Below are 18,600 nucleotides of genomic sequence, written 5' to 3'. Positions count from 1 at the left end.
TTCACTTCTATTTTATAACATCAGCATTGTACCCGCAGTAAAAACAATAGTTATTTTTGACAATCAAATATAAGCTCGGTTCAAAAATCTCCTTTCATGTTGTGATTGTTGCCTGTCTGCTGGCCGTCTATTTCCAGAACTTCCTGGATTTCCAGCATAATTTGCAGTTTCTCCTCTGCTGTTTACTTTCAGTTTCTAAGGACTACACATCAAAAAAGTTCTACTTGCTTTCATCAAGTTGTCTAAGGCTAGCTTTGGGATTGTCATGACTTTTACTATCTTTCAAAGCCGGCTAGGTCTTGTTCCCACCGGTTTCATTGGTATATTGCAGGTGAGGGCTTCAAAAATGCAACATGCTGGACTTTATTTCCTGAGGTTCTGCAGCGCTATGAGTATTGGTGTAAAATCTTTTGACATGTCCTTGCACATTGACTGAGAAAAGCATAAACTGCGGGATGCTGCACAATTGAGTTTCAGCTGCCCCCGAGACCCTAATCTGCTCTAAACAACTTTCTAAACCTTCCCCTTGGTCTTCCTTTTCTTGTCAGGAAGCGGTAAACCAAAACAAGCATGTCCAGTTGCCAAAACCCAGGATCGAACCAGGGACCTTTAGATCTTCAGTCTAACGCTCTCCCAACTGAGCTATTTCGGCCTGTTGTGCTAACTGTTGCCTACAATTGTGAGGTACCATGTGCTGGTGTGCAGGGATGCTATTGATGAGTGAAATTTTTATGTCGTTGCATGTTGCCGGAAATGAAAACAGGCAGCAAGATCCTTGACTTTGTTCCAGGTGAAACTAAGCAACCACTCTGTTATGACCAACAGGCACATGGGAAGCGAAAGAATCAAACACGCACTAGCCTGATTAACAGGATAGACAAACAATCACACGTAGTGGGATCTTTGTTAAAACTACAACGCTTGCCGAAACCCGGGATCGAACCAGGGACCTTTAGATCTTCAGTCTAACGCTCTCCCAACTGAGCTATTTTGGCACACTGCAGTTTGTGTGACCAGAAGTCACGTGGCACCATGCGTCGACACGAAGGCATCATAGAGCCCTTAAAGGAGATTTATAGTCACAGCATTCACTTCTATTTTATAACATCAGCATTGTACCCGCAGTAAAAACAATAGTTATTTTTGACAATCAAATATAAGCTCGGTTCAAAAATCTCCTTTCATGTTGTGATTGTTGCCTGTCTGCTGGCCGTCTATTTCCAGAACTTCCTGGATTTCCAGCATAATTTGCAGTTTCTCCTCTGCTGTTTACTTTCAGTTTCTAAGGACTACACATCAAAAAAGTTCTACTTGCTTTCATCAAGTTGTCTAAGGCTAGCTTTGGGATTGTCATGACTTTTACTATCTTTCAAAGCCGGCTAGGTCTTGTTCCCACCGGTTTCATTGGTATATTGCAGGTGAGGGCTTCAAAAATGCAACATGCTGGACTTTATTTCCTGAGGTTCTGCAGCGCTATGAGTATTGGTGTAAAATCTTTTGACATGTCCTTGCACATTGACTGAGAAAAGCATAAACTGCGGGATGCTGCACAATTGAGTTTCAGCTGCCCCCGAGACCCTAATCTGCTCTAAACAACTTTCTAAACCTTCCCCTTGGTCTTCCTTTTCTTGTCAGGAAGCGGTAAACCAAAACAAGCATGTCCAGTTGCCGAAACCCGGGATCGAACCAGGGACCTTTAGATCTTCAGTCTAACGCTCTCCCAACTGAGCTATTTCGGCCTGTTGTGCTAACTGTTGCCTACAATTGTGAGGTACCATGTGCTGGTGTGCAGGGATGCTATTGATGAGTGAAATTTTTATGTTGTTGCATGTTGCCGGAAATGAAAACAGGCAGCAAGATCCTTGACTTTGTTCCAGGTGAAACTAAGCAACCACTCTGTTATGACCAACAGGCACATGGGAAGCGAAAGAATCAAACACGCACTAGCCTGATTAACAGGATAGACAAACAATCACACGTAGTGGGATCTTTGTTAAAACTACAACGCTTGCCGAAACCCGGGATCGAACCAGGGACCTTTAGATCTTCAGTCTAACGCTCTCCCAACTGAGCTATTTTGGCACACTGCAGTTTGTGTGACCAGAAGTCACGTGGCACCATGCGTCGACACGAAGGCATCATAGAGCCCTTAAAGGAGATTTATAGTCACAGCATTCACTTCTATTTTTGTAACATCAGCATTGTACCCGCAGTAAAAACAATAGTTATTTTTGACAATCAAATATAAGCTCGGTTCAAAAATCTCCTTTCATGTTGTGATTGTTGCCTGTCTGCTGGCCGTCTATTTCCAGAACTTCCTGGATTTCCAGCATAATTTGCAGTTTCTCCTCTGCTGTTTACTTTCAGTTTCTAAGGACTACACATCAAAAAAGTTCTACTTGCTTTCATCAAGTTGTCTAAGGCTAGCTTTGGGATTGTCATGACTTTTACTATCTTTCAAAGCCGGCTAGGTCTTGTTCCCACCGGTTTCATTGGTATATTGCAGGTGAGGGCTTCAAAAATGCAACATGCTGGACTTTATTTCCTGAGGTTCTGCAGCGCTATGAGTATTGGTGTAAAATCTTTTGACATGTCCTTGCACATTGACTGAGAAAAGCATAAACTGCGGGATGCTGCACAATTGAGTTTCAGCTGCCCCCGAGACCCTAATCTGCTCTAAACAACTTTCTAAACCTTCCCCTTGGTCTTCCTTTTCTTGTCAGGAAGCGGTAAACCAAAACAAGCATGTCCAGTTGCCGAAACCCGGGATCGAACCAGGGACCTTTAGATCTTCAGTCTAACGCTCTCCCAACTGAGCTGTTGCCTACAATTGTGAGGTACCATGTGCTGGTGTGCAGGGATGCTATTGATGAGTGAAATTTTTATGTCGTTGCATGTTGCCGGAAATGAAAACAGGCAGCAAGATCCTTGACTTTGTTCCAGGTGAAACTAAGCAACCACTCTGTTATGACCAACAGGCACATGGGAAGCGAAAGAATCAAACGCGCACTAGCCTGATTAACAGGATAGACAAACAATCACACGTAGTGGGATCTTTGTTAAAACTACAACGCTTGCCGAAACCCGGGATCGAACCAGGGACCTTTAGATCTTCAGTCTAACGCTCTCCCAACTGAGCTATTTTGGCACACTGCAGCTTGTGTGACCAGAAGTCACGTGGCACCATGCGTCGACACGAAGGCATCATAGAGCCCTTAAAGGAGATTTATAGTCACAGCATTCACTTCTATTTTATAACATCAGCATTGTACCCGCAGTAAAAACAATAGTTATTTTTGACAATCAAATATAAGCTCGGTTCAAAAATCTCCTTTCATGTTGTGATTGTTGCCTGTCTGCTGGCCGTCTATTTCCAGAACTTCCTGGATTTCCAGCATAATTTGCAGTTTCTCCTCTGCTGTTTACTTTCAGTTTCTAAGGACTACACATCAAAAAAGTTCTACTTGCTTTCATCAAGTTGTCTAAGGCTAGCTTTGGGATTGTCATGACTTTTACTATCTTTCAAAGCCGGCTAGGTCTTGTTCCCACCGGTTTCATTGGTATATTGCAGGTGAGGGCTTCAAAAATGCAACATGCTGGACTTTATTTCCTGAGGTTCTGCAGCGCTATGAGTATTGGTGTAAAATCTTTTGACATGTCCTTGCACATTGACTGAGAAAAGCATAAACTGCGGGATGCTGCACAATTGAGTTTCAGCTGCCCCCGAGACCCTAATCAAGCTCGGTTCAAAAATCTCCTTTCATGTTGTGATTGTTGCCTGTCTGCTGGCCGTCTATTTCCAGAACTTCCTGGATTTCCAGCATAATTTGCAGTTTCTCCTCTGCTGTTTACTTTCAGTTTCTAAGGACTACACATGAAAAAAGTTCTACTTGCTTTCATCAAGTTGTCTAAGGCTAGCTTTGGGATTGTCATGACTTTTACTATCTTTCAAAGCCGGCTAGGTCTTGTTCCCACCGGTTTCATTGGTATATTGCAGGTGAGGGCTTCAAAAATGCAACATGCTGGACTTTATTTCCTGAGGTTCTGCAGCGCTATGAGTATTGGTGTAAAATCTTTTGACATGTCCTTGCACATTGACTGAGAAAAGCATAAACTGCGGGATGCTGCACAATTGAGTTTCAGCTGCCCCCGAGACCCTAATCTGCTCTAAACAACTTTCTAAACCTTCCCCTTGGTCTTCCTTTTCTTGTCAGGAAGCGGTAAACCAAAACAAGCATGTCCAGATGCCGAAACCCGGGATCGAACCAGGGACCTTTAGATCTTCAGTCTAACGCTCTCCCAACTGAGCTATTTCGGCCTGTTGTGCTAACTGTTGCCTACAATTGTGAGGTACCATGTGCTGGTGTGTCTTCCTTTTCTTGTCAGGAAGCGGTAAACCAAAACAAGCATGTCCAGTTGCCGAAACCCGGGATCGAACCAGGGACCTTTAGATCTTCAGTCTAACGCTCTCCCAACTGAGCTATTTCAGCCTGTTGTGCTAACTGTTGCCTACAATTGTGAGGTACCATGTGCTGGTGTGCAGGGATGCTATTGATGAGTGAAATTTTTATGTCGTTGCATGTTGCCGGAAATGAAAACAGGCAGCAAGATCCTTGACTTTGTTCCAGGTGAAACTAAGCAACCACTCTGTTATGACCAACAGGCACATGGGAAGCGAAAGAATCAAACACGCACTAGCCTGATTAACAGGATAGACAAACAATCACACGTAGTGGGATCTTTGTTAAAACTACAACGCTTGCCGAAACCCGGGATCGAACCAGGGACCTTTAGATCTTCAGTCTAACGCTCTCCCAACTGAGCTATTTTGGCACACTGCAGTTTGTGTGACCAGAAGTCACGTGGCACCATGCGTCGACACGAAGGCATCATAGAGCCCTTAAAGGAGATTTATAGTCACAGCATTCACTTCTATTTTATAACATCAGCATTGTACCCGCAGTAAAAACAATAGTTATTTTTGACAATCAAATATAAGCTCGGTTCAAAAATCTCCTTTCATGTTGTGATTGTTGCCTGTCTGCTGGCCGTCTATTTCCAGAACTTCCTGGATTTCCAGCATAATTTGCAGTTTCTCCTCTGCTGTTTACTTTCAGTTTCTAAGGACTACACATGAAAAAAGTTCTACTTGCTTTCATCAAGTTGTCTAAGGCTAGCTTTGGGATTGTCATGACTTTTACTATCTTTCAAAGCCGGCTAGGTCTTGTTCCCACCGGTTTCATTGGTATATTGCAGGTGAGGGCTTCAAAAATGCAACATGCTGGACTTTATTTCCTGAGGTTCTGCAGCGCTATGAGTATTGGTGTAAAATCTTTTGACATGTCCTTGCACATTGACTGAGAAAAGCATAAACTGCGGGATGCTGCACAATTGAGTTTCAGCTGCCCCCGAGACCCTAATCTGCTCTAAACAACTTTCTAAACCTTCCCCTTGGTCTTCCTTTTCTTGTCAGGAAGCGGTAAACCAAAACAAGCATGTCCAGTTGCCGAAACCCGGGATCGAACCAGGGACCTTTAGATCTTCAGTCTAACGCTCTCCCAACTGAGCTATTTCGGCCTGTTGTGCTAACTGTTGCCTACAATTGTGAGGTACCATGTGCTGGTGTGCAGGGATGCTATTGATGAGTGAAATTTTTATGTCGTTGCATGTTGCCGGAAATGAAAACAGGCAGCAAGATCCTTGACTTTGTTCCAGGTGAAACTAAGCAACCACTCTGTTATGACCAACAGGCACATGGGAAGCGAAAGAATCAAACACGCACTAGCCTGATTAACAGGATAGACAAACAATCACACGTAGTGGGATCTTTGTTAAAACTACAACGCTTGCCGAAACCCGGGACCTTTAGATCTTCAGTCTAACGCTCTCCCAACTGAGCTATTTTGGCACACTGCAGTTTGTGTGACCTTGGTCTTCCTTTTCTTGTCAGGAAGCGGTAAACCAAAACAAGCATGTCCAGTTGCCGAAACCCGGGATCGAACCAGGGACCTTTAGATCTTCAGTCTAACACTCTCCCAACTGAGCTATTTCGGCCTGTTGTGCTAACTGTTGCCTACAATTGTGAGGTACCATGTGCTGGTGTGCAGGGATGCTATTGATGAGTGAAATTTTTATGTCGTTGCATGTTGCCGGAAAAGAAAACAGGCAGCAAGATCCTTGACTTTGTTCCAGGTGAAACTAAGCAACCACTCTGTTATGACCAACAGGCACATGGGAAGCGAAAGAATCAAACACGCACTAGCCTGATTAACAGGATAGACAAACAATCACACGTAGTGGGATCTTTGTTAAAACTACAACGCTTGCCGAAACCCGGGATCGAACCAGGGACCTTTAGATCTTCAGTCTAACGCTCTCCCAACTGAGCTATTTTGGCACACTGCAGTTTGTGTGGCCAGAAGTCACGTGGCACCATGCGTCGACACGAAGGCATCATAGAGCCCTTAAAGGAGATTTATAGTCACAGCATTCACTTCTATTTTAAAACATCAGCTTTGTACCCGCAGTAAAAACAATAGTTATTTTTGACAATCAAATATAAGCTCGGTTCAAAAATCTCCTTTCATGTTGTGATTGTTGCCTGTCTGCTGGCCGTCTATTTCCAGAACTTCCTGGATTTCCAGCATAATTTGCAGTTTCTCCTCTGCTGTTTACTTTCAGTTTCTAAGGACTACACATCAAAAAAGTTCTACTTGCTTTCATCAAGTTGTCTAAGGCTAGCTTTGGGATTGTCATGACTTTTACTATCTTTCAAAGCCGGCTAGGTCTTGTTCCCACCGGTTTCATTGGTATATTGCAGGTGAGGGCTTCAAAAATGCAACATGCTGGACTTTATTTCCTGAGGTTCTGCAGCGCTATGAGTATTGGTGTACAATCTTTTGACATGTCCTTGCACATTGACTGAGAAAAGCATAAACTGCGGGATGCTGCACAATTGAGTTTCAGCTGCCCCCGAGACCCTAATCTGCTCTAAACAACTTTCTAAACCTTCCCCTTGGTCTTCCTTTTCTTGTCAGGAAGCGGTACACCAAAACAAGCATGTCCAGTTGCCGAAACCCGGGATCGAACCAGGGACCTTTAGATCTTCAGTCTAACGCTCTCCCAACTGAGCTATTTCAGCCTGTTGTGCTAACTGTTGCCTATAATTGTGAGGTACCATGTGCTGGTGTGCAGGGATGCTATTGATGAGTGAAATTTTTATGTCGTTGCATTTTGCCGGAAAAGAAAACAGGCAGCAAGATCCTTGACTTTGTTCCAGGTGAAACTAAGCAACCACTCTGTTATGACCAACAGGCACATGGGAAGCGAAAGAATCAAACACGCACTAGCCTGATTAACAGGATAGACAATCACACGTAGTGGGATCTTTGTTAACCTCCCTGGCGGTATGATTCTGTCTGGAATTTTGTGCTGAAAGCGGTACAATTATTTTGCATGGAAATTTGATGCTATGTATTATAGGCCTGCAATTCTTAGTAATTACTTACTTAAACCTGACCAAACAAGACTCTAGTAGACATCCCAGATGTGATAAAGTTTGAAACACAAAATCATGATTTTAAATTTTTAAATAATATAATTTTATTCAATAATGTAATACAAACTAAAGAAATTTGTCAGACAAAGAAAATTCAGTAAACATCCTGAGTGTGATAAATTTTAAAGCAAGGTACAGCACACAGTCCCACGTCACAATCCGGACAAAAGAACCTGCTTTCTTTTCGGATTTTTTTTCCCTTGTCATCTCTGTGTGAACAGCAAACCACACACATCCTGGTAGGTGCTGCCTTTTTTGCGGTTGGCGGTATGTAGTCCATAAAGTGGCGACCTGTTAGGCGTTCTGGGTTGGCAACACCAACAGCACGTCGTCCAGGTCTGTTCGCATCAACTGATGGCATCTGGTGTTTGGCAAAAATCTGCTCAGCCACCTTCCAGATAAAATCTGAATGAACAAGAGGCCTGTCACTCCCTGCTCGGTACAAGATGTAAGCGTTCCAAAGGCATTGTTCCAGAAGATGTCTGAAAATCTTTTTATAATATTTTTTCTGCTGTTTCCGCATAGTCGGGTAAAAGGTCATTGCCTGATCGGCTCGGTCGACACCTCCCATAGTGCAATTATAGTCTATGACGACTTGCGGCTTCAGCACATCTTTCCCACCTTTTGTGTGGACCGTGGCAGTGGAGGTATTGTGCACAGTGCTCATGAGACACACGTCCTTCTTGTCTCGCCAACGTATTGCCATCATCTTACCCTTCTGCCAGGCAACCATTTCTCCGGGTTTTAGTTTTTTTTTCCCAAACATTGATGGCATGTCACGTCTGTTAGGCCTAACTGTACCATAGGCATCCGTCTTGTTTTGGATCAAAACCTCAAACAGTTCCGGCGACGTATAGAAATTGTCCATGGTCACACAATATCCCTGGTTCAGTAATGGCTCCAGCAGTGTAAGGACAGATGATGTGGCCATCCCATAATTGCTGTACCTGGGGTTGAACTTCGTGCCTTTACCGGTGTAAATGACCGAGTTCCATATGTACCCGGTGGATGACTCGCAGAGCATGTATGATTTGATGCCAAACCGCGCTCTTTTGGATGCAATATACTGGATCCAGCTTAGGCGTCCTTTGTAGGCCATCAAACTCTCATCCACGCTGACGTCCCTTTCTGGCACGTAGGCCCGCTGGAAATTGTTCCCAATAATTTGGCATACCTCCCAGATTTTTTTTAGCTTGGGCGCAGGATGCGTGGCCTCATCAAACTCTTCATTGTTAGTGAAGTGAAAATATTTCATGATGAGGGAAAAACGGTATTCGGACATCACAGTACCAAAAAACGGAGTGGCCAATAACTTGTTGGTGGTCCAGTACCATTTCTGGCGTGGTTTCCCCACCACCCCCTGAAGAATAATGAGTCCGAGAAACAGCCAGATGTCCTCTTTAGTCACCGGTTCCCACCTTCTGCTTCGGGAAAACCTGGCATGCAGCGTAGCGGATTGCTGCTCTTGGTAGCGATTTGTCTCTAGGACAATTTTTTCAATTACCTCCTCTGTGAGAAATAATTGCAGGTATGCCAGAGGGTTGCCACGCTCAACTTCGACCTTCATCCCAGGTGATCCAGTGAAGGGAAATCTTGGGGGCGCTACCTGGTCCGTATCGCACTCAATAGGGCACCAAGTGCGCACGTCGCTGATGTCAGGTGTAGGATCATCACCGCTGTCATCGCTGTCACTTGTCAGCTCAGTGTCAGACGACAAATCTCCCCACGACTCGCTATCGCTGAGTTCTGGGAGCAACTCCGTGTCGCTGTCGCTGTCGCTGTCATTCAACTGCTCCAAAGGCGATTTTGTAGCGAAATGGCGCTTTTTGGATTCCATCTCAATATTTTATTGGAGGCAATGGGCACTGGGGCAAGGGGCACTGTATCAGTGAGATCTGAGATGATACAATGTAATCCTCTCAGATTACACTGTATCACCTCTTTTTATATGTGTGTTTTGTGTTTGAACTTTTCAACTTTGAATTTCCCGCCTAGTTCCGCTCCCGTGCGCCGCTGCTGCTCGCAGGGAACGGAACTAGGAAGTGAGATGCTGTGATCGCGCTGGCGATCACAGCGGAGCACAGCCGAGGACAGTGGAGGACAGTGGAGGGCATCGCTGGAACCCAGGAGAAGGTAAGGGCTCCGCTGGATGCTCTGCACTGTTACCCCGAGCGTGACTCGGGGTTACCGCTCCTGACAGAAAAAGTCAGACCCGAGTCACGCTCGGGATTACCGCCAAGGAGGTTAAAACTACAACGCTTGCAGAAACCCGGGATGGAACCAGGGACCTTTAGATCTTCAGTCTAACGCTCTCCCAACTGAGCTATTTTGGCACTCTGCAGTTTTTGTGGCGAGAAGTCACGTGGCACCATGCGTCGACACGAAGGCATCATAGAGCCCTTAAAGGAGATTTATAGTCACAGCATTCACTTCTATTTTATAACATCAGCATTGTACCCGCAGTAAAAACAATAGTTATTTTTGACAATCAAATATAAGCTCGGTTCAAAAATCTCCTTTCATGTTGTGATTGTTGCCTGTCTGCTGGCCGTCTATTTCCAGAACTTCCTGGATTTCCAGCATAATTTGCAGTTTCTCCTCTGCTGTTTACTTTCAGTTTCTAAGGACTACACATCAAAAAAGTTCTACTTGCTTTCATCAAGTTGTCTAAGGCTAGCTTTGGGATTGTCATGACTTTTACTATCTTTCAAAGCCGGCTAGGTCTTGTTCCCACCGGTTTCATTGGTATATTGCAGGTGAGGGCTTCAAAAATGCAACATGCTGGACTTTATTTCCTGAGGTTCAGAGGCGCTATGAGTATTGGTGTACAATCTTTTGACATGTCCTTGCACATTGACTGAGAAAAGCATAAACAGCGGGATGCTGCACAATTGAGTTTCAGCTGCCCCCGAGACCCTAATCTGCTCTAAACAACTTTCTAAACCTATCCCTTTGTCTTCCTTTTCTTGTCAGGAAGCGGTACACCAAAACAAGCATGTCCAGTTGCCGAAACCCGGGATCGAACCAGGGACCTTTAGATCTTCAGTCTAACGCTCTGCCAACTGAGCTATTTCGGCCTGTTGTGCTAACTGTTGCCTACAATTGTGGGGTACCATGTGCTGGTGTGAAGGGATGCTATTGATGAGTGAAATTTTTATGTCGTTGCATGTTGCCGGAAAAGAAAACAGGCAGCAAGATCCTTGACTTTGTTCCAGATGAAACTAAGCAACCACTCTGTTATGACCAACAGGCTCATGGGAAGCGAAAGAATCAAACACGCACTAGCCTGATTAAAAGGATAGATAAACAATCACACATAGTGGGATCTTTGTTAAAACTACAATGCTTGCCGAAAGCCGGGATCTTTAGATCTTCAGTCTAACGCTCTCCCAACTGAGCTATTTCGGCCTGTTGTGCTAACTGTTGCCTACAATTGAGGGGTACCATGTGCTGGTGTGAAGGGATGTTATTGATGAGTGAAATTTTTTGATGTCGTTGCATGTTGCCGGAAAAGAAAACAGGCAGCAAGATCCTTGACTTTGTTCCAGGTGAAACTAAGCAACCACTCTGTTATGACCAACAGGCACATGGGAAGCGAAAGAATCAAACACGCACTAGCCTGATTAACAGGATAGACAAACAATCACATGTAGTGGGATCTTTGTTAAAACTACAACGCTTGCCGAAACCCGGGATCGAAACAGGGACCTTTAGATCTTCAGTCTAACGCTCTCCCAACTGAGCTATTTTGGCACTCTGCAGTTCGTGTGGCCAGAAGTCACGTGGCACCATGCGTCGACACGAAGGCATCATAGAGCCCTTAAAGGAGATTTATAGTCACAGCATTCACTTCTATTTTATAACATCAGCATTGTACCCGCAGTAAAAACAATAGTTATTTTTGACAATCAAATATAAGCTCGGTTCAAAAATCTCCTTTCATGTTGTGATTGTTGCCTGTCTGCTGGCCGTCTATTTCCAGAACTTCCTGGATTTCCAGCATAATTTGCAGTTTCTCCTCTGCTGTTTACTTTCAGTTTCTAAGGACTACACATGAAAAAAGTTCTACTTGCTTTCATCAAGTTGTCTAAGGCTAGCTTTGGGATTGTCATGACTTTTACTATCTTTCAAAGCCGGCTAGGTCTTGTTCCCACCGGTTTCATTGGTATATTGCAGGTGAGGGCTTCAAAAATGCAACATGCTGGACTTTATTTCCTGAGGTTCTGCAGCGCTATGAGTATTGGTGTACAATCTTTTGACATGTCCTTGCACATTGACTGAGAAAAGCATAAACTGCGGGATGCTGCACAATTGAGTTTCAGCTGCCCCCGAGACCCTAATCTGCTCTAAACAACTTTCTAAACCTACCCCTTTGTCTTCCTTTTCTTGTCAGGAAGCGGTACACCAAAACAAGCATGTCCAGTTGCCGAAACCCGGGATCGAACCAGGGACCTTTAGATCTTCAGTCTAACGCTCTCCCAACTGAGCTATTTCAGCCTGTTGTGCTAACTGTTGCCTACAATTGTGGGGTACCATGTGCTGGTGTGAGGGGATGCTATTGATGAGTGAAATTTTTATGTCGTTGCATGTTGCCGGAAAAGAAAACAGGCAGCAAGATCCTTGACTTTGTTCCAGATGAAACTAAGCAACCACTCTGTTATGACCAACAGGCACATGGGAAGCGAAAGAATCAAACACGCACTAGCCTGATTAACAGGATAGACAAACAATCACACATAATGGGATCTTTGTTAAAACTACAATGCTTGCCGAAAGCCGGGATCTTTAGATCTTCAGTCTAACGCTCTCCCAACTGAGCTATTTCAGCCTGTTGTGCTAACTGTTGCCTACAATTGAGGGGTACCATGTGCTGGTGTGAAGGGATGTTATTGATGAGTCAAATTTTTTGATGTCGTTGCATGTTGCCGGAAAAGAAAACAGGCAGCAAGATCCTTGACTTTGTTCCAGGTGAAACTAAGCAACCACTCTGTTATGACCAACAGGCACATGGGAAGCGAAAGAATCAAACACGCACTAGCCTGATTAACAGGATAGACAAACAATCACATGTAGTGGGATCTTTGTTAAAACTACAACGCTTGCCAAAACCCGGTATCGAAACAGGGACCTTTAGATCTTCAGTCTAACGCTCTCCCAACTGAGCTATTTCAGCCTGTAGTGCTAATTGTTGCCTACAATTGTGGTGTACCATGTGCTGGTGTGAAAAGATGCTATTGATGAGTGAAATTTTTATGTCGTTGCATGTTGCCGGAAAAGAAAACAGGCAGCAAGATCCTTGACTTTTTTCCAGGTGAAACTAAGCAACCACTCTGTTATGACCAACAGGCACATGGGAAGCGAAAGAATCAAACACGCACTAGCCTGATTAACAGGATAGACAATCACACGTAGTGGGATCTTTGTTAAAACTACAACGCTTGCAGAAACCCGGGATGGAACCAGGGACCTTTAGATCTTCAGTCTAACGCTCTCCCAACTGAGCTATTTTGGCACTCTGCAGTTTGTGTGGCCAGAAGTCACGTGGCACCATGCGTCGACACGAAGGCATCATAGAGCCCTTAAAGGAGATTTATAGTCACAGCATTCACTTCTATTTTATAACATCAGCATTGTACCCGCAGTAAAAACAATAGTTATTTTTGACAATCAAATATAAGCTCGGTTCAAAAATCTCCTTTCATGTTGTGATTGTTGCCTGTCTGCTGGCCGTCTATTTCCAGAACTTCCTGGATTTCCAGCATAATTTGCAGTTTCTCCTCTGCTGTTTACTTTCAGTTTCTAAGGACTACACATCAAAAAAGTTCTACTTGCTTTCATCAAGTTGTCTAAGGCTAGCTTTGGGATTGTCATGACTTTTACTATCTTTCAAAGCCGGCTAGGTCTTGTTCCCACCGGTTTCATTGGTATATTGCAGGTGAGGGCTTCAAAAATGCAACATGCTGGACTTTATTTCCTGAGGTTCAGAGGCGCTATGAGTATTGGTGTACAATCTTTTGACATGTCCTTGCACATTGACTGAGAAAAGCATAAACAGCGGGATGCTGCACAATTGAGTTTCAGCTGCCCCCGAGACCCTAATCTGCTCTAAACAACTTTCTAAACCTACCCCTTTGTCTTCCTTTTCTTGTCAGGAAGCGGTACACCAAAACAAGCATGTCCAGTTGCCGAAACCCGGGATCGAACCAGGGACCTTTAGATCTTCAGTCTAACGCTCTGCCAACTGAGCTATTTCGGCCTGTTGTGCTAACTGTTGCCTACAATTGTGGGGTACCATGTGCTGGTGTGAAGGGATGCTATTGATGAGTGAAATTTTTATGTCGTTGCATGTTGCCGGAAAAGAAAACAGGCAGCAAGATCCTTGACTTTGTTCCAGATGAAACTAAGCAACCACTCTGTTATGACCAACAGGCACATGGGAAGCGAAAGAATCAAACACGCACTAGCCTGATTAAAAGGATAGATAAACAATCACACATAGTGGGATCTTTGTTAAAACTACAATGCTTGCCGAAATCTTTAGATCTTCAGTCTAACGCTCTCCCAACTGAGCTATTTCGGCCTGTTGTGCTAACTGTTGCCTACAATTGAGGGGTACCATGTGCTGGTGTGAAGGGATGTTATTGATGAGTGAAATTTTTTGATGTCGTTGCATGTTGCCGGAAAAGAAAACAGGCAGCAAGATCCTTGACTTTGTTCCAGGTGAAACTAAGCAACCACTCTGTTATGACCAACAGGCACATGGGAAGCGAAAGAATCAAACACGCACTAGCCTGATTAACAGGATAGACAAACAATCACATGTAGTGGGATCTTTGTTAAAACTACAACGCTTGCCGAAACCCGGGATCGAAACAGGGACCTTTAGATCTTCAGTCTAACGCTCTCCCAACTGAGCTATTTTGGAACTCTGCAGTTCGTGTGGCCAGAAGTCACGTGGCACCATGCGTCGACACGAAGGCATCATAGAGCCCTTAAAGGAGATTTATAGTCACAGCATTCACTTCTATTTTATAACATCAGCATTGTACCCGCAGTAAAAACAATAGTTATTTTTGACAATCAAATATAAGCTCGGTTCAAAAATCTCCTTTCATGTTGTGATTGTTGCCTGTCTGCTGGCCGTCTATTTCCAGAACTTCCTGGATTTCCAGCATAATTTGCAGTTTCTCCTCTGCTGTTTACTTTCAGTTTCTAAGGACTACACATCAAAAAAGTTCTACTTGCTTTCATCAAGTTGTCTAAGGCTAGCTTTGGGATTGTCATGACTTTTACTATCTTTCAAAGCCGGCTAGGTCTTGTTCCCACCGGTTTCATTGGTATATTGCAGGTGAGGGCTTCAAAAATGCAACATGCTGGACTTTATTTCCTGAGGTTCTGCAGCGCTATGAGTATTGGTGTACAATCTTTTGACATGTCCTTGCACATTGACTGAGAAAAGCATAAACTGCGGGATGCTGCACAATTGAGTTTCAGCTGCCCCCGAGACCCTAATCTGCTCTAAACAACTTTCTAAACCTTCCCCTTGGTCTTCCTTTTCTTGTCAGGAAGCGGTACACCAAAACAAGCATGTCCAGTTGCCGAAACCCAGGATCTAACCAGGGACCTTTAGATCTTCAGTCTAACGCTCTCCCAACTGAGCTATTTCGGCCTGTTATGCTAACTGCTGCCTACAATTGTGAGGTACCATGTGCTGGTGTGCAGGGATGCTATTGATGAGTGAAATTTTTATGTCGTTGCATGTTGCCGGAAAAGAAAACAGGCAGCAAGATCCTTGACTTTGTTCCAGGTGAAACTAAGCAACCACTCTGTTATGACCAACAGGCACATGGGAAGCGAAAGAATCAAACACGCACTAGCCTGATTAACAGGATAGACAAACAATCACACGTAGTGGGATCTTTGTTAAAACTTCAACGCTTGCCGAAACCCGGGATCGAAACAGGGACCTTTAGATCTTCAATCTAACGCTCTCCCAACTGAGCTATTTTGGCACACTACAGTTTGTGTGACCAGAAGTCACGTGGCACCATGCGTCGACACGAAGGCATCATAGAGCCCTTAAAGGAGATTTATAGTCACAGCATTCACTTCTATTTTATAACATCAGCATTGTACCCGCAGTAAAAACAATAGTTATTTTTGACAATCAAATATAAGCTCGGTTCAAAAATCTCCTTTCATGTTGTGATTGTTGCCTGTCTGCTGGCCGTCTATTTCCAGAACTTCCTGGATTTCCAGCATAATTTGCAGTTTCTCCTCTGCTGTTTACTTTCAGTTTCTAAGGACTACACATCAAAAAAGTTCTACTTGCTTTCATCAAGTTGTCTAAGGCTAGCTTTGGGATTGTCATGACTTTTACTATCTTTCAAAGCCGGCTAGGTCTTGTTCCCACCGGTTTCATTGGTATATTGCAGGTGAGGGCTTCAAAAATGCAACATGCTGGACTTTATTTCCTGAGGTTCTGCAGCGCTATGAGTATTGGTGTAAAATCTTTTGACATGTCCTTGCACATTGACTGAGAAAAGCATAAACTGCGGGATGCTGCACAATTGAGTTTCAGCTGCCCCCGAGACCCTAATCTGCTCTAAACAACTTTCTAAACCTTCCCCTTGGTCTTCCTTTTCTTGTCAGGAAGCGGTAAACCAAAACAAGCATGTCCAGTTGCCGAAACCCGGGATCGAGCCAGGGACCTTTAGATCTTCAGTCTAACGCTCTCCCAACTGAGCTATTTCAGCCTGTTGTGCTAACTGTTGCCTACAATTGTGAGGTACCATGTGCTGGTGTGCAGGGATGCTATTGATGAGTGAAATTTTTATGTCGTTGCATGTTGCCGGAAAAGAAAACAGGCAGCAAGATCCTTGACTTTGTTCCAGGTGAAACTAAGCAACCACTCTGTTATGACCAACAGGCACATGGGAAGCGAAAGAATCAAACACGCACTAGCCTGATTAACAGGATAGACAATCACACGTAGTGGGATCTTTGTTAAAACTACAACGCTTACAGAAACCCGGGATGGAACCAGGGACCTTTAGATCTTCAGTCTAACGCTCTCCCAACTGAGCTATTTTGGCACTCTGCAGTTTGTGTGGCCAGAAGTCACGTGGCACCATGCGTCGACACGAAGGCATCATAGAGCCCTTAAAGGAGATTTATAGTCACAGCATTCACTTCTATTTTATAACATCAGCATTGTACCCGCAGTAAAAACAATAGTTATTTTTGACAATCAAATATAAGCTCGGTTCAAAAATCTCCTTTCATGTTGTGATTGTTGCCTGTCTGCTGGCCGTCTATTTCCAGAACTTCCTGGATTTCCAGCATAATTTGCAGTTTCTCCTCTGCTGTTTACTTTCAGTTTCTAAGGACTACACATCAAAAAAGTTCTACTTGCTTTCATCAAGTTGTCTAAGGCTAGCTTTGGGATTGTCATGACTTTTACTATCTTTCAAAGCCGGCTAGGTCTTGTTCCCACCGGTTTCATTGGTATATTGCAGGTGAGGGCTTCAAAAATGCAACATGCTGGACTTTATTTCCTGAGGTTCAGAGGCGCTATGAGTATTGGTGTACAATCTTTTGACATGTCCTTGCACATTGACTGAGAAAAGCATAAACAGCTGGATGCTGCACAATTGAGTTTCAGCTGCCCCCGAGACCCTAATCTGCTCTAAACAACTTTCTAAACCTACCCCTTTGTCTTCCTTTTCTTGTCAGGAAGCGGTACACCAAAACAAGCATGTCCAGTTGCCGAAACCCGGGATCGAACCAGGGACCTTTAGATCTTCAGTCTAACGCTCTGCCAACTGAGCTATTTCGGCCTGTTGTGCTAACTGTTGCCTACAATTGTGGGGTACCATGTGCTGGTGTGAAGGGATGCTATTGATGAGTGAAATTTTTATGTCGTTGCATGTTGCCGGAAAAGAAAACAGGCAGCAAGATCCTTGACTTTGTTCCAGATGAAACTAAGCAACCACTCTGTTATGACCAACAGGCACATGGGAAGCGAAAGAATCAAACACGCACTAGCCTGATTAAAAGGATAGATAAACAATCACACATAGTGGGATCTTTGTTAAAACTACAATGCTTGCCGAAATCTTTAGATCTTCAGTCTAACGCTCTCCCAACTGAGCTATTTCGGCCTGTTGTGCTAACTGTTGCCTACAATTGAGGGGTACCATGTGCTGGTGTGAAGGGATGTTATTGATGAGTGAAATTTTTTGATGTCGTTGCATGTTGCCGGAAAAGAAAACAGGCAGCAAGATCCTTGACTTTGTTCCAGGTGAAACTAAGCAACCACTCTGTTATGACCAACAGGCACATGGGAAGCGAAAGAATCAAACACGCACTAGCCTGATTAACAGGATAGACAAACAATCACATGTAGTGGGATCTTTGTTAAAACTACAACGCTTGCCGAAACCCGGGATCGAAACAGGGACCTTTAGATCTTCAGTCTAACGCTCTCCCAACTGAGCTATTTTGGCACTCTGCAGTTCGTGTGGCCAGAAGTCACGTGGCACCATGCGTCGACACGAAGGCATCATAGAGCCCTTAAAGGAGATTTATAGTCACAGCATTCACTTCTATTTTATAACATCAGCATTGTACCCGCAGTAAAAACAATAGTTATTTTTGACAATCAAATATAAGCTCGGTTCAAAAATCTCCTTTCATGTTGTGATTGTTGCCTGTCTGCTGGCCGTCTATTTCCAGAACTTCCTGGATTTCCAGCATAATTTGCAGTTTCTCCTCTGCTGTTTACTTTCAGTTTCTAAGGACTACACATCAAAAAAGTTCTACTTGCTTTCATCAAGTTGTCTAAGGCTAGCTTTGGGATTGTCATGACTTTTACTATCTTTCAAAGCCGGCTAGGTCTTGTTCCCACCGGTTTCATTGGTATATTGCAGGTGAGGGCTTCAAAAATGCAACATGCTGGACTTTATTTCCTGAGGTTCTGCAGCGCTATGAGTATTGGTGTACAATCTTTTGACATGTCCTTGCACATTGACTGAGAAAAG

At 44.0% G+C, this 18,600-nt stretch overlaps 21 non-coding genes across 21 annotated transcripts; all 21 read right to left on the bottom strand.

Annotated features, from left to right (window-relative positions):
- Window positions 1–579: 579 nt before the first annotated feature.
- Window positions 580–652, bottom strand: TRNAF-GAA (transfer RNA phenylalanine (anticodon GAA)). Its single transcript has one exon. It is a non-coding gene; the product is annotated as a tRNA-Phe (tRNA).
- Window positions 653–922: 270 nt separating this feature from the next.
- Window positions 923–995, bottom strand: TRNAF-GAA (transfer RNA phenylalanine (anticodon GAA)). Its single transcript has one exon. It is a non-coding gene; the product is annotated as a tRNA-Phe (tRNA).
- A 671-nt stretch (window positions 996–1,666) lies between these two features.
- TRNAF-GAA (transfer RNA phenylalanine (anticodon GAA)) lies at window positions 1,667–1,739 on the bottom strand. The gene has a single exon. It is a non-coding gene; the product is annotated as a tRNA-Phe (tRNA).
- A 270-nt stretch (window positions 1,740–2,009) lies between these two features.
- On the bottom strand, window positions 2,010–2,082 carry TRNAF-GAA (transfer RNA phenylalanine (anticodon GAA)). The gene has a single exon. It is a non-coding gene; the product is annotated as a tRNA-Phe (tRNA).
- Window positions 2,083–3,075: 993 nt separating this feature from the next.
- TRNAF-GAA (transfer RNA phenylalanine (anticodon GAA)) lies at window positions 3,076–3,148 on the bottom strand. Its single transcript has one exon. It is a non-coding gene; the product is annotated as a tRNA-Phe (tRNA).
- Window positions 3,149–4,245: 1,097 nt separating this feature from the next.
- On the bottom strand, window positions 4,246–4,318 carry TRNAF-GAA (transfer RNA phenylalanine (anticodon GAA)). Its single transcript has one exon. It is a non-coding gene; the product is annotated as a tRNA-Phe (tRNA).
- A 99-nt stretch (window positions 4,319–4,417) lies between these two features.
- TRNAF-GAA (transfer RNA phenylalanine (anticodon GAA)) lies at window positions 4,418–4,490 on the bottom strand. Its single transcript has one exon. It is a non-coding gene; the product is annotated as a tRNA-Phe (tRNA).
- Window positions 4,491–4,760: 270 nt separating this feature from the next.
- TRNAF-GAA (transfer RNA phenylalanine (anticodon GAA)) lies at window positions 4,761–4,833 on the bottom strand. The gene has a single exon. It is a non-coding gene; the product is annotated as a tRNA-Phe (tRNA).
- Window positions 4,834–5,504: 671 nt separating this feature from the next.
- On the bottom strand, window positions 5,505–5,577 carry TRNAF-GAA (transfer RNA phenylalanine (anticodon GAA)). Its single transcript has one exon. It is a non-coding gene; the product is annotated as a tRNA-Phe (tRNA).
- Window positions 5,578–5,981: 404 nt separating this feature from the next.
- TRNAF-GAA (transfer RNA phenylalanine (anticodon GAA)) lies at window positions 5,982–6,054 on the bottom strand. Its single transcript has one exon. It is a non-coding gene; the product is annotated as a tRNA-Phe (tRNA).
- A 270-nt stretch (window positions 6,055–6,324) lies between these two features.
- TRNAF-GAA (transfer RNA phenylalanine (anticodon GAA)) lies at window positions 6,325–6,397 on the bottom strand. The gene has a single exon. It is a non-coding gene; the product is annotated as a tRNA-Phe (tRNA).
- Window positions 6,398–7,068: 671 nt separating this feature from the next.
- TRNAF-GAA (transfer RNA phenylalanine (anticodon GAA)) lies at window positions 7,069–7,141 on the bottom strand. Its single transcript has one exon. It is a non-coding gene; the product is annotated as a tRNA-Phe (tRNA).
- A 3,421-nt stretch (window positions 7,142–10,562) lies between these two features.
- TRNAF-GAA (transfer RNA phenylalanine (anticodon GAA)) lies at window positions 10,563–10,635 on the bottom strand. Its single transcript has one exon. It is a non-coding gene; the product is annotated as a tRNA-Phe (tRNA).
- Window positions 10,636–11,238: 603 nt separating this feature from the next.
- Window positions 11,239–11,311, bottom strand: TRNAF-GAA (transfer RNA phenylalanine (anticodon GAA)). Its single transcript has one exon. It is a non-coding gene; the product is annotated as a tRNA-Phe (tRNA).
- A 671-nt stretch (window positions 11,312–11,982) lies between these two features.
- TRNAF-GAA (transfer RNA phenylalanine (anticodon GAA)) lies at window positions 11,983–12,055 on the bottom strand. The gene has a single exon. It is a non-coding gene; the product is annotated as a tRNA-Phe (tRNA).
- A 1,686-nt stretch (window positions 12,056–13,741) lies between these two features.
- Window positions 13,742–13,814, bottom strand: TRNAF-GAA (transfer RNA phenylalanine (anticodon GAA)). Its single transcript has one exon. It is a non-coding gene; the product is annotated as a tRNA-Phe (tRNA).
- Window positions 13,815–15,154: 1,340 nt separating this feature from the next.
- On the bottom strand, window positions 15,155–15,227 carry TRNAF-GAA (transfer RNA phenylalanine (anticodon GAA)). Its single transcript has one exon. It is a non-coding gene; the product is annotated as a tRNA-Phe (tRNA).
- Window positions 15,228–15,497: 270 nt separating this feature from the next.
- On the bottom strand, window positions 15,498–15,570 carry TRNAF-GAA (transfer RNA phenylalanine (anticodon GAA)). The gene has a single exon. It is a non-coding gene; the product is annotated as a tRNA-Phe (tRNA).
- Window positions 15,571–16,241: 671 nt separating this feature from the next.
- TRNAF-GAA (transfer RNA phenylalanine (anticodon GAA)) lies at window positions 16,242–16,314 on the bottom strand. The gene has a single exon. It is a non-coding gene; the product is annotated as a tRNA-Phe (tRNA).
- Window positions 16,315–17,324: 1,010 nt separating this feature from the next.
- On the bottom strand, window positions 17,325–17,397 carry TRNAF-GAA (transfer RNA phenylalanine (anticodon GAA)). Its single transcript has one exon. It is a non-coding gene; the product is annotated as a tRNA-Phe (tRNA).
- Window positions 17,398–17,993: 596 nt separating this feature from the next.
- TRNAF-GAA (transfer RNA phenylalanine (anticodon GAA)) lies at window positions 17,994–18,066 on the bottom strand. The gene has a single exon. It is a non-coding gene; the product is annotated as a tRNA-Phe (tRNA).
- Window positions 18,067–18,600: the final 534 nt, after the last annotated feature.

Source organism: Aquarana catesbeiana, linkage group LG04 (assembly GCF_042186555.1).
Source record: "Aquarana catesbeiana isolate 2022-GZ linkage group LG04, ASM4218655v1, whole genome shotgun sequence".
Taxonomy (NCBI): domain Eukaryota; kingdom Metazoa; phylum Chordata; class Amphibia; order Anura; family Ranidae; genus Aquarana; species Aquarana catesbeiana.
Note: the sequence above shows the minus strand (reverse complement) of the source record. Positions and strands in the feature narration are given on the sequence as shown.